The sequence below is a fragment of the Lathyrus oleraceus genome, chromosome 5 (genome assembly GCF_024323335.1).
Source record: "Lathyrus oleraceus cultivar Zhongwan6 chromosome 5, CAAS_Psat_ZW6_1.0, whole genome shotgun sequence".
In the NCBI taxonomy this organism is placed as follows: domain Eukaryota; kingdom Viridiplantae; phylum Streptophyta; class Magnoliopsida; order Fabales; family Fabaceae; genus Lathyrus; species Lathyrus oleraceus.
The window spans coordinates 81,404,554-81,418,714 of NC_066583.1; the positions used below are offsets into that span (position 1 = coordinate 81,404,554).

At 30.7% G+C, this 14,161-nt stretch overlaps 1 long non-coding RNA gene across 16 annotated transcripts in view; it reads right to left on the reverse strand.

Moving 5' to 3' along the window:
• The window catches only part of LOC127086935 (uncharacterized), a 30,807-nt gene that overhangs the window by 12,466 nt on the left and 4,180 nt on the right, over positions 1–14,161 (reverse strand). For 10 of the 16 annotated variants that reach the window (XR_007789687.1, XR_007789691.1, XR_007789693.1 and 7 more), the window contains 2 exons: positions 6,518–8,490; positions 4,070–4,168 (listed from right to left, as the gene is read on the reverse strand). This is a non-coding gene — a long non-coding RNA (uncharacterized LOC127086935). Of the gene's footprint in view, positions 1–1,798; positions 1,898–1,990; positions 2,027–4,069; positions 4,169–5,710; positions 6,233–6,325; positions 6,425–6,517; positions 8,491–8,583; positions 8,683–8,775; positions 9,212–14,161 lie in introns of those variants that run through there. The other 6 variants (XR_007789688.1, XR_007789682.1, XR_007789690.1 and 3 more) reach the window with 6 other exon arrangements.

Below are 14,161 nucleotides of genomic sequence, written 5' to 3' on the forward strand. Positions count from 1 at the left end.
ATTAAACACCCAAGTATCACAATTTAAACAACAACAACATGATATCAACACATAGCATGGATGAGGAATATGAACACAACAAGTTCATAACAAATTCACACAAATCCTAACCCCCAAACATAGGTTATTTTCCACCAAAGGCTAAATCTATCTAAAAACTCACCTAGTAGAAGAATAAGATGAAGTTGGTGAGGATGATGAGTAGAAAATGGTGATGATGAGCTTTTCCTTTTCTCCTCCAAGCCTTTCTTCCTTCTTTCCCTCTACTTCTTTCTTCTCTTTTCCTCTTCTCTACTCTTCCCTTTCTTCTTTTCTTTCTTTCTGATAACTCTTTCTCTCTTACTACCTACTCTTCTTATCCTTTTCTTTCTCTTTCTCTTACAACCACACAAATATATAACATATACTTTATATATATTATAATATTAGGTAGTAACATAAAATATCTCAATTGATATTTCATCTTTCAGTACCAATTGACCAATTATTAATGCTACCAAAAATGTCCTCTCTTGTACTTATTAATATTGATTTGTCTCTTTTATTAATAATTAACATCTTCAGAGTTCACTGCTTACTCTATTGGTCCCAATTGACAACATTTAGAGCACATAAGAGCTCCAATTGATACAACTAACAAAAGATAGAGTACACCGGAACTCAATTGATCTCAACTGACAACTAATTGAGAATCTAAGGGAATATGGGATATTACAGAAGAAAAAACGAAAAATCAAAGGGGATAAGCAACGAGTGATAGACAAAAAAATATAAAAAAATATTTTAAATTATTAAAAAGATGCATTTAAACATCTTTTATTTTATTTTTAAATTCAAATTTTCATTTTGACAGTGTTTTAAAAACCAGACCGAATCAGCCGGTTCAAACGGTTAGACCAGGAACCGGAGATAAATCTGGTTTGGTCAACCTTTCAAAATCGTTAATGGGTCAAAATCGGAGTAAAACAAAAAAAAACGGATTGAACCTTCCAAAACCATTCGAACCAAATAGTCGGAGCCGATTTTTATAAAACCGTACGGTTCAAAAAAAATCATCAAATTGATAATTTAAAAAAAAATTATAAATTTTAATATGTCAATATCAAAACTTAACCTACATTCTCAATCACAAAAAAAAATCCTATTTTTTTACAACCATATATCTCTGGGTGATATTGATACACCTCGTATAGACAAGGCAAAGTCCATGAAACTATCAGTATATCATCACCGGTGGGATCATTTAAATCGTATAAAATACCGAATTTCCAAATAGAATGCTTTTTTGGAAGCATTCTTTTTCTATTTTTTGCCTGAACTCACTGTCGAACCCGAATGGGATAGAGGTACCATTGAAACCCAGTTGGATATACTTGTTTTCGAAACTTTTTCACGTCACACTTTTTAATAGAGTTGAAAAAACTTTCAACCCAACCTTGAAGAATTTGAATAGGCTCTGTATACAAGAAGCTTAGTAAGGACAATATATATGTTCATTATGTACTAAATATGATAATTTTAAATATACAACGTGATGAATTGGTAAGAATGAAACTTTAATAGATTTAGTATTTAAAACTACCTCCTCCTATAACTACTAACTTCATCACCTTTCCGCAGTATTTACTACGGTAGAACTCAAAGACTTGGTCGTAAAGATCATCATAACCGACTTCCCCCTCCACCCCCAAACTCTCTTTGTTTCCTACATGTTCATGAAAAAGTAATAAAAAATGAATAATAAGTATATACATTATACAATATAAAAATTTAATGGTGAAGAACAAAATACACATACCTATTAAAAACACTTTGTTATATTGGTGGCCTTGTTTTGATGAGTGGCATCTAAATTGATTAAGAATATATGCCGAATCATTTTGTCTTTTATAAAATTCTGCAGTTACATTAATTTGTTAGATAAACATATTAGTATTTTTGTTCATTCAAAAGAATAAATTATATTTTATAAGATAAAAATGAAACATACCTGAGTGTACTGCATTCAATTCTGCCTTTAGAATGTCTTTTGAAAAAGTAGATAGAATTAAACCATCAGCAACCAACACTCAAGGAATCCTCAACCTCATAAACACATGTTCTTAACAACCTTAACAACCATGTTCAATTACAACAACACCATAATCATAGAAAACATGGTTAACTCATGATTCATGGGAATATTTCATGAATAACTTATATTGTTATGATTTCATGTGATTAACCTCCATATCTTCAACAATAAAACACATCAAAATTAAACACATCAAAATTAAACACCCAAGCATCACAATTTAAACAACAACAACATGATATCAACACATAGCATGGATGAGGAATATGAACACAACAAGTTCATAACAAATTCACACAAATCCTAACCCCCAAACATAGGTTATTTTCCACCAAAGGCTAAATCTATCTAAAAACTCACCTAGTAGAAGAATAAGATGAAGTTGGTGAGGATGATGAGTAGAAAATGGTGATGATGAGCTTTTCCTTTTCTCCTCCAAGCCTTTCTTCCTTCTTTCCCTCTACTTCTTTCTTCTCTTTTCCTCTTCTCTACTCTTCCCTTTCTTCTTTTCTTTCTTTCTGATAACTCTTTCTCTCTTACTACCTACTCTTCTTATCCTTTTCTTTCTCTTTCTCTTACAACCACACAAATATATAACATATACTTTATATATATTATAATATTAGGTAGTAACATAAAATATCTCAATTGATATTTCATCTTTCAGTACCAATTGACCAATTATTAATGCTACCAAAAATGTCCTCTCTTGTACTTATTAATATTGATTTGTCTCTTTTATTAATAATTAACATCTTCAGAGTTCACTGCTTACTCTATTGGTCCCAATTGACAACATTTAGAGCACATAAGAGCTCCAATTGATACAACTAACAAAAGATAGAGTACACCGGAACTCAATTGATCTCAACTGACAACTAATTGAGAATCTAAGGGAATATGGGATATTACAGAAGAAAAACGAAAAATCAAAGGGGATAAGCAACGAGTGATAGACAAAAAAATATAAGAAAAATATTTTAAATTATTAAAAAGATGCATTTAAACATCTTTTATTTTATTTTTAAATTCAAATTTTCATTTTGACAGTGTTTTAAAAACCAGACCGAATCAGCCGGTTCAACCGGTTAGACCAGGAACCGGAGATAAATCTGGTTTGGTCAACCTTTCAAAATCGTTAATGGGTCAAAATCGGAGTAAAACAAAAAAAAACGGATTGAACCTTCCAAAACCATTCGAACCAAATAGTCGGAGCCGATTTTTATAAAACCGTACGGTTCAAAAAAAATCATCAAATTGATAATTTAAAAAAAAATTATAAATTTTAATATGTCAATATCAAAACTTAACCTACATTCTCAATCACAAAAAAAAATCCTATTTTTTTACAACCATATATCTCTGGGTGATATTGATACACCTCGTATAGACAAGGCAAAGTCCATGAAACTATCAGTATATCATCACCGGTGGGATCATTTAAATCGTATAAAATACCGAATTTCCAAATAGAATGCTTTTTTGGAAGCATTCTTTTTCTATGTTTTGCCTGAACTCACTGTCGAACCCGAATGGGATAGAGGTACCATTGAAACCCAGTTGGATATACTTGTTTTCGAAACTTTTTCACGTCACACTTTTTAATAGAGTTGAAAAAACTTTCAACCCAACCTTGAAGAATTTGAATAGGCTCTGTATACAAGAAGCTTAGTAAGGACAATATATATGTTCATTATGTACTAAATATGATAATTTTAAATATACAACGTGATGAATTGGTAAGAATGAAACTTTAATAGATTTAGTATTTAAAACTACCTCCTCCTATAACTACTAACTTCATCACCTTTCCGCAGTATTTACTACGGTAGAACTCAAAGACTTGGTCGTAAAGATCATCATAACCGACTTCCCCCTCCACCCCCAAACTCTCTTTGTTTCCTACATGTTCATGAAAAAGTAATAAAAAATGAATAATAAGTATATACATTATACAATATAAAAATTTAATGGTGAAGAACAAAATACACATACCTATTAAAAACACTTTGTTATATTGGTGGCCTTGTTTTGATGAGTGGCATCTAAATTGATTAAGAATATATGCCGAATCATTTTGTCTTTCTTAAAATTCTGGAGTTAAATTAATTTGTTAGATAAACATATTAGTATTTTTGTTCATTCAAAAGAAAAAATTATATTTTATAAGATAAAAATGAAACATACCTGAGTGTACTGCATTCAATTCCGCCTTTAGAATGTCTTTTGAAAAAGTAGATAGAATTAAACCATCAGCAACCAACACTCAAGGAATCCTCAACCTCATAAACACATGTTCTTAACAACCTCAACAACCATGTTCAATTTCAACAACACCATAATCATAGAAAACATGGTTAACTCATGATTCATGGGAATATTTCATGAATAACTTATATTGTTATGATTTCATGTGATTAACCTCCATATCTTCAACAATAAAACACATCAAAATTAAACACATCAAAATTAAACACCCAAGTATCACAATTTAAACAACAACAACATGATATCAACACATAGCATGGATGAGGAATATGAACACAACAAGTTCATAACAAATTCACACAAATCCTAACCCCCAAACATAGGTTATTTTCCACCAAAGGCTAAATCTATCTAAAAACTCACCTAGTAGAAGAATAAGATGAAGTTGGTGAGGATGATGAGTAGAAAATGGTGATGATGAGCTTTTCCTTTTCTCCTCCAAGCCTTTCTTCCTTCTTTCCCTCTACTTCTTTCTTCTCTTTTCCTCTTCTCTACTCTTCCCTTTCTGATAACTCTTTCTCTCTTACTACCTACTCTTCTTATCCTTTTCTTTCTCTTTCTCTTACAACCACACAAATATATAACATATACTTTATATATATTATAATATTAGGTAGTAACATAAAATATCTCAATTGATATTTCATCTTTCAGTACCAATTGACCAATTATTAATGCTACCAAAAATGTCCTCTCTTGTACTTATTAATATTGATTTGTCTCTTTTATTAATAATTAACATCTTCAGAGTTCACTACTTACTCTATTGGTCCCAATTGACAACATTTAGAGCACATAAGAGCTCCAATTGATACAACTAACAAAAGATAGAGTACACCGGAACTCAATTGATCTCAACTGACAACTAATTGAGAATCTAAGGGAATATGGGATATTACAGAAGAAAAAACGAAAAATCAAAGGGGATAAGCAACGAGTGATAGACAAAAAAATATAAAAAAATATTTTAAATTATTAAAAAGATGCATTTAAACATCTTTTATTTTATTTTTAAATTCAAATTTTCCCTTTAGACAGTGTTTTAAAAACCAGACCGAATCAGCCGGTTCAACCGGTTAGAACAGGAACCGGAGATAAATCTGGTTTGGTCAACCTTTCAAAATCGTTAATGGGTCAAAATCGGAGTAAAACAAAAAAAAACGGATTGAACCTTCCAAAACCATTCGAACCAAATAGTCGGAGCCGATTTTTATAAAACCGTACGGTTCAAAAAAAATCATCAAATTGATAATTTAAAAAAAAATTATAAATTTTAATATGTCAATATCAAAACTTAACCTACATTCTCAATCACAAAAAAAATCCTATTTTTTTACAACCATATATCTCTGGGTGATATTGATACACCTCGTATAGACAAGGCAAAGTCCATGAAACTATCAGTATATCATCACCGGTGGGATCATTTAAATCGTATAAAATACCGAATTTCCAAATAGAATGCTTTTTTGGAAGCATTCTTTTTCTATGTTTTTGCCTGAACTCACTGTCGAACCCGAATGGGATAGAGGTACCATTGAAACCCAGTTGGATATACTTGTTTTCGAAACTTTTTCACGTCACACTTTTTAATAGAGTTGAAAAAACTTTCAACCCAACCTTGAAGAATTTGAATAGGCTCTGTATACAAGAAGCTTAGTAAGGACAATATATATGTTCATTATGTACTAAATATGATAATTTTAAATATACAACGTGATGAATTGGTAAGAATGAAACTTTAATAGATTTAGTATTTAAAACTACCTCCTCCTATAACTACTAACTTCATCACCTTTCCGCAGTATTTACTACGGTAGAACTCAAAGACTTGGTCGTAAAGATCATCATAACCGACTTCCCCCTCCACCCCCAAACTCTCTTTGTTTCCTACATGTTCATGAAAAAGTAATAAAAAATGAATAATAAGTATATACATTATACAATATAAAAATTTAATGGTGAAGAACAAAATACACATACCTATTAAAAACACTTTGTTATATTGGTGGCCTTGTTTTGATGAGTGGCATCTAAATTGATTAAGAATATATGCCGAATCATTTTGTCTTTCTTAAAATTCTGGAGTTAAATTAATTTGTTAGATAAACATATTAGTATTTTTGTTCATTCAAAAGAAAAAATTATATTTTATAAGATAAAAATGAAACATACCTGAGTGTACTGCATTCAATTCCGCCTTTAGAATGTCTTTTGAAAAAGTAGATAGAATTAAACCATCAGCAACCAACACTCAAGGAATCCTCAACCTCATAAACACATGTTCTTAACAACCTCAACAACCATGTTCAATTTCAACAACACCATAATCATAGAAAACATGGTTAACTCATGATTCATGGGAATATTTCATGAATAACTTATATTGTTATGATTTCATGTGATTAACCTCCATATCTTCAACAATAAAACACATCAAAATTAAACACATCAAAATTAAACACCCAAGTATCACAATTTAAACAACAACAACATGATATCAACACATAGCATGGATGAGGAATATGAACACAACAAGTTCATAACAAATTCACACAAATCCTAACCCCCAAACATAGGTTATTTTCCACCAAAGGCTAAATCTATCTAAAAACTCACCTAGTAGAAGAATAAGATGAAGTTGGTGAGGATGATGAGTAGAAAATGGTGATGATGAGCTTTTCCTTTTCTCCTCCAAGCCTTTCTTCCTTCTTTCCCTCTACTTCTTTCTTCTCTTTTCCTCTTCTCTACTCTTCCCTTTCTGATAACTCTTTCTCTCTTACTACCTACTCTTCTTATCCTTTTCTTTCTCTTTCTCTTACAACCACACAAATATATAACATATACTTTATATATATATTATAATATTAGGTAGTAACATAAAATATCTCAATTGATATTTCATCTTTCAGTACCAATTGACCAATTATTAATGCTACCAAAAATGTCCTCTCTTGTACTTATTAATATTGATTTGTCTCTTTTATTAATAATTAACATCTTCAGAGTTCACTGCTTACTCTATTGGTCCCAATTGACAACATTTAGAGCACATAAGAGCTCCAATTGATACAACTAACAAAAGATAGAGTACACCGGAACTCAATTGATCTCACCTGACAACTAATTGAGAATCTAAGGGAATATGGGATATTACAGAAGAAAAAACGAAAAATCAAAGGGGATAAGCAACGAGTGATAGACAAAAAAATATAAGAAAAATATTTTAAATTATTAAAAAGATGCATTTAAACATCTTTTATTTTATTTTTAAATTCAAATTTTCCCTTTAGACAGTGTTTTAAAAACCAGACCGAATCAGCCGGTTCAACCGGTTAGACCAGGAACCGGAGATAAATCTGGTTTGGTCAACCTTTCAAAATCGTTAATGGGTCAAAATCGGAGTAAAACAAAAAAAAAACGGATTGAACCTTCCAAAACCATTCGAACCAAATAGTCGGAGCCGATTTTTATAAAACCGTACGGTTCAAAAAAAATCATCAAATTGATAATTTAAAAAAAATTATAAATTTTAATATGTCAATATCAAAACTTAACCTACATTCTCAATCACAAAAAAAATCCTATTTTTTTACAACCATATATCTCTGGGTGATATTGATACACCTCGTATAGACAAGGCAAAGTCCATGAAACTATCAGTATATCATCACCGGTGGGATCATTTAAATCGTATAAAATACCGAATTTCCAAATAGAATGCTTTTTTGGAAGCATTCTTTTTCTATGTTTTGCCTGAACTCACTGTCGAACCCGAATGGGATAGAGGTACCATTGAAACCCAGTTGGATATACTTGTTTTCGAAACTTTTTCACGTCACACTTTTTAATAGAGTTGAAAAAACTTTCAACCCAACCTTGAAGAATTTGAATAGGCTCTGTATACAAGAAGCTTAGTAAGGACAATATATATGTTCATTATGTACTAAATATGATAATTTTAAATATACAACGTGATGAATTGGTAAGAATGAAACTTTAATAGATTTAGTATTTAAAACTACCTCCTCCTATAACTACTAACTTCATCACCTTTCCGCAGTATTTACTACGGTAGAACTCAAAGACTTGGTCGTAAAGATCATCATAACCGACTTCCCCCTCCACCCCCAAACTCTCTTTGTTTCCTACATGTTCATGAAAAAGTAATAAAAAATGAATAATAAGTATATACATTATACAATATAAAAATTTAATGGTGAAGAACAAAATACACATACCTATTAAAAACACTTTGTTATATTGGTGGCCTTGTTTTGATGAGTGGCATCTAAATTGATTAAGAATATATGCCGAATCATTTTGTCTTTCTTAAAATTCTGGAGTTAAATTAATTTGTTAGATAAACATATTAGTATTTTTGTTCATTCAAAAGAAAAAATTATATTTTATAAGATAAAAATGAAACATACCTGAGTGTACTGCATTCAATTCCGCCTTTAGAATGTCTTTTGAAAAAGTAGATAGAATTAAACCATCAGCAACCAACACTCAAGGAATCCTCAACCTCATAAACACATGTTCTTAACAACCTCAACAACCATGTTCAATTTCAACAACACCATAATCATAGAAAACATGGTTAACTCATGATTCATGGGAATATTTCATGAATAACTTATATTGTTATGATTTCATGTGATTAACCTCCATATCTTCAACAATAAAACACATCAAAATTAAACACATCAAAATTAAACACCCAAGTATCACAATTTAAACAACAACAACATGATATCAACACATAGCATGGATGAGGAATATGAACACAACAAGTTCATAACAAATTCACACAAATCCTAACCCCCAAACATAGGTTATTTTCCACCAAAGGCTAAATCTATCTAAAAACTCACCTAGTAGAAGAATAAGAAGAAGTTGGTGAGGATGATGAGTAGAAAATGGTGATGATGAGCTTTTCCTTTTCTCCTCCAAGCCTTTCTTCCTTCTTTCCCTCTACTTCTTTCTTCTCTTTTCCTCTTCTCTACTCTTCCCTTTCTTCTTTTCTTTCTTTCTGATAACTCTTTCTCTCTTACTACCTACTCTTCTTATCCTTTTCTTTCTCTTTCTCTTACAACCACACAAATATATAACATATACTTTATATATATATATTATAATATTAGGTAGTAACATAAAATATCTCAATTGATATTTCATCTTTCAGTACCAATTGACCAATTATTAATGCTACCAAAAATGTCCTCTCTTGTACTTATTAATATTGATTTGTCTCTTTTATTAATAATTAACATCTTCAGAGTTCACTGCTTACTCTATTGGTCCCAATTGACAACATTTAGAGCACATAAGAGCTCCAATTGATACAACTAACAAAAGATAGAGTACACCGGAACTCAAATGATCTCAACTGAGAACTAATTGAGCATCTAAGGGAATATGGGATATTACAGAAGAAAAAATGAAAAATCAAAGGGGATAAGTAAAGAGTGATAGACAAAAAATATTAAAAAAATATTTTAAATTATTAAAAAGATGCATTTAAACATCTTTTCTTTTGTTTTTAAACTCAAATTTTCATTTTAAACAGTGTTTTAAAAACCAGCCGGTTCAAACGGTTGGACCAGGAACCGGAGATAAATATGGTTTGGTCAACCTTTCAAAATCGTTAATGGGTCAAAATCGGAGTAAAACAAAAAAAAAACGGATTGAACCTTCCAAAACCATTCGAACCAAATAGTCGGAGCCGATTTTTATATAACCGTACGGTTCAAAAAAAATCATCAAATTGATAATTTAAAAAAAAATTATAAATTATAATATGTCAATATCAAAACTTAACCTACATTCTCAATCACAAAAAAAATCCTATTTTTTTACAATCATATATCTCTGGGTGATATTGATACACCTCGTATAGACAAGGGAAAGTCCATGAAACTATCAGTATATCATCACCGGTGGGATCATTTAAACCGTATAAAATACCGAATTCCCAAATAGAATGCTTTTTTGGAAGCCTTCTTTTTCTATTTTTTGCCAGAACTCACTGTCGAACCCGAATTGGATAAAGGTACCATTGAAACCCAGTTGGATATACTTGTTTTCGAAACTTTTTCACGTCACACTTTTTAATAGAGTTGAAAAAACTTTCAACCCAACCTTGAAGAATTTGAATAGGCTCTGTATACAAGAAGCTTAGTAAGGACAATATATATGTTCATTATGTACTAAATATGATAATTTTAAATATACAACGTGATGAATCGGTAAGAATGAAACTTTAATAGATCTAGTATAAAAACTACCTCCTCCTATAACTACTAACTTCATCACCTTTCCACAGTATTTACTACGGTAGAACTCAAAGACTTGGTCGTAAAGATCATCATAACCGACTTCCCCCTCCACCCTCAAACTCTCTTTGTTTCCTACATGTTCATGAAAAAGTAATAAAAAATGAATAATAAGTATATACATTATACAATATAAAAATTTAATGGTGAAGAACAAAATACACATACCTATTAAAAAACTTTATTATATTGGTGGCCTTGTTTTGATGAGTGGCATCTAAATTGATTAAGAATATATGCCGAATCATTTTGTCTTTTATAAAATTCTGCAGTTACATTAATTTGTGAGATAAACATATTAGTATTTTTGTTCATTCAAAAGAAAAAATTATATTTTATAAGCTAAAAATGAAACATACCTGAGTGTACTGCATTCAATTCTGCCTTTAGAATGTCTTTTGAAAAAGTAGATAGAATTAAACCATCAGCAACCAACACTCAAGGACTCCTCAACCTCATAAACACATGTTCTTAACAACCTCAACAACCATGTTCAATTACAACAACACCATAATCATAGAAAACATGGTTAACTCATGATTCATGGGAATATTTCATGAATAACTTATATTGTTATGAATTCATGTGATTACCCTCCATATCTTCAACAATAAAACACATCAAAATTAAACACCCAAGTATCACAATTTCAACAACAACAACATGATATCAACACATAGCATGGATGAGGAGTATGACCACAACAAGTTCATCACAAATTCACACAAATCCTAACCCCTAAACATAGGTTATTTTCCCCCAAAGGCTAAATCTATCTAAGAACTCACCTAGTAGAAGAATAAGATGAAGTTGGTGAGGATGATGAGTAGAAAATGGTGATGATTAGCTTTTCCTTTTCTCCTCCAAGCCTTTCTTCCTTCTTTCTCTCTTCTTCTTTCTTCTCTTTTCCTCTTCTCTACTCTTCCCTTTCTTCTTTTCTTTCTTTCTGATAACTCTTTTTCTCTTACTACCTACTCTTCTTATCCTTTTCTTTCTCTTTCTCTTACTACCACACAAATATATAACATATACATTATATATATTATAATATTAGGTAGTAACAGAAAATATCTCAATTGATATTTCATCTTCCAGTACCAATTGACCAATTATTAATCCTACCAAAAATGTCCTCTCTTGTACTTATTAATATTGGTCTGTCTCTTTTATTAATAATTAACATCTTCAGAGTTCACTGCTTACTTTATTGGTCCAAATTGACAACATTTAGAGCACATAGGAGCTCCAATTGTTACAACTAACAAAAGATAGAGTACACCGGAACTCAATTGATCTCAACTGACAACTAATTGAGAATCTAAGGGAATATGGGATATTATAGAAGAAAAAACGAAAAATCAAAGGGGATAAGCAACGAGTGATAGACAAAAAAATATAAAAACAAAATATTTTAAATTATTAAAAAGATGCATTTAAACATCTTTTATTTTATTTTTAAATTCAAATTTTCATTTTAGACAGTGTTTTAAAAACCAGACCGAATCAGCTGGTTCAACCGGTTAGACCAGGAACCGGAGATAAATCTGGTTTGGTCAACCTTTCAAAATCGTTAATGGGTCAAAATCGGAGTAAAAAAAAACGGATTGAACCTTCCAAAACCATTCGAACCAAATAGTCGGAGCCGATATTTATAAAACCGTACGGTTCAAAAAAAATTCATCAAATTGATAATTTAAAAAAAAATTATAAATTTTAATATGTCAATATCAAAACTTAACCTACATTCTCAATCACAAAAAAAATCCTATTTTTGTACTACCATATATCTCTGGGTGATATTGATACACCTCGTATAGACAAGGCAAAGTCCATGAAACTATCAGTATATCATCACCGGTGGGATCATTTAAACCGTATAAAATACCGAATTCCCAAATAGAATGCTTTTTTAGAAGCATTCTTTTCCTATTTTTTGCCTGAACTCACTGTCGAACCCGAATTGGATAAAGGTACCATTGAAACCCAGTTGGATATACTTGTTTTCAAAACTTTTTCAGGTCACACTTTTTAATAGAGTTGAAAAAACTTTCAACCCAACCTTGAAGAAGTTGAATAGGCTCTGTATACAAGAAGCTTAGTAAGGACAATATATATGTTCATTATGTACTAAATATGATAATTTTAAATATACAACATGATGAATTGGTAAGAATGAAACTTTAATAGATTTAGTATTTAAAACTACCTCCTCCTATAACTACTAACTTCATCACCTTTGCGTAGTATTTACTACGGTAGAACTCAAAGACTTGGTCGTAAAGATCATCATAACCGACTTCCCCCTCCACCCCAAACTCTCTTTGTTTCCTACATGTTCATGAAAAAGTAATAAAAAATGAATAATAAGTATATACATTATACAATACAAAAATTTAATGGTGAAGAACAAAATACACATACCTATTAAAAACACTTTGTTATATTGGTGGCCTTGTTTTGATGAGTGGCATCTAAATTGATTAAGAATATATGCCAAATCATTTTGTCTTTCTTAAAATTCTGGAGTTAAATTAATTTGTTAGATAAACATATTAGTATTTTTGTTCATTCAACAGAAAAAATTATATTTTATAAGATAAAAATGAAACATACCTGAGGGTACTGCATTCAATTCCGCCTTTAGAATGTCTTTTGAAAAAGTAGATAGAATTAAAACATCAGCAACCAACACTCAAGGAATCCTCAACCTCATAAACACATGTTCTTAACAACCTCAACAACCATGTTCAATTTCAACAACACCATAATCATAGAAAACATGGTTAACTCATGATTCATGGGAATATTTCATGAATAACTTATATTGTTATGATTTCATGTGATTAACCTCCATATCTTCAACAATAAAACACATCAAAATTAAACACCCAAGTATCACAATTTAAACAACAACAACATGATATCAACACATAGCATGGATGAGGAATATGAACACAACAAGTTCATAACAAATTCACACAAATCCTAACCCCCAAACATAGGTTATTTTCCCCCAAAGGCTAAATCTATCTAAAAACTCACCTAGTAGAAGAATAAGATGAAGTTGGTGAGGATGATGAGTTGAAAATGGTGATGATGAGCTTTTCCTTTTCTCCTCCAAGCCTTTCTTCCTTCTTTCCCTCTACTTCTTTCTTCTCTTTTCCTCTTCTCTACTCTTCCTTTTCTTCTTTTCTTTCTTTCTGATAACTCTTTCTCTCTTACTACCTACTCTTCTTATCCTTTTCTTTCTCTTTCTCTTACAATCACACAAATATATAACATATACTTTATATATATTATAATATTAGGTAGTAACATAAAATATGTCAATTGATATTTCATCTTCCAGTACCAATTGACCAATTATTAATGCTACCAAAAATGTCCTCTCTTGTACTTATTAATATTGGTTTGTCTCTTTTATTAATAATTAACATCTTCAGAGTTCACTGCTTACTCTATTGGTCCCAATTGATACAAC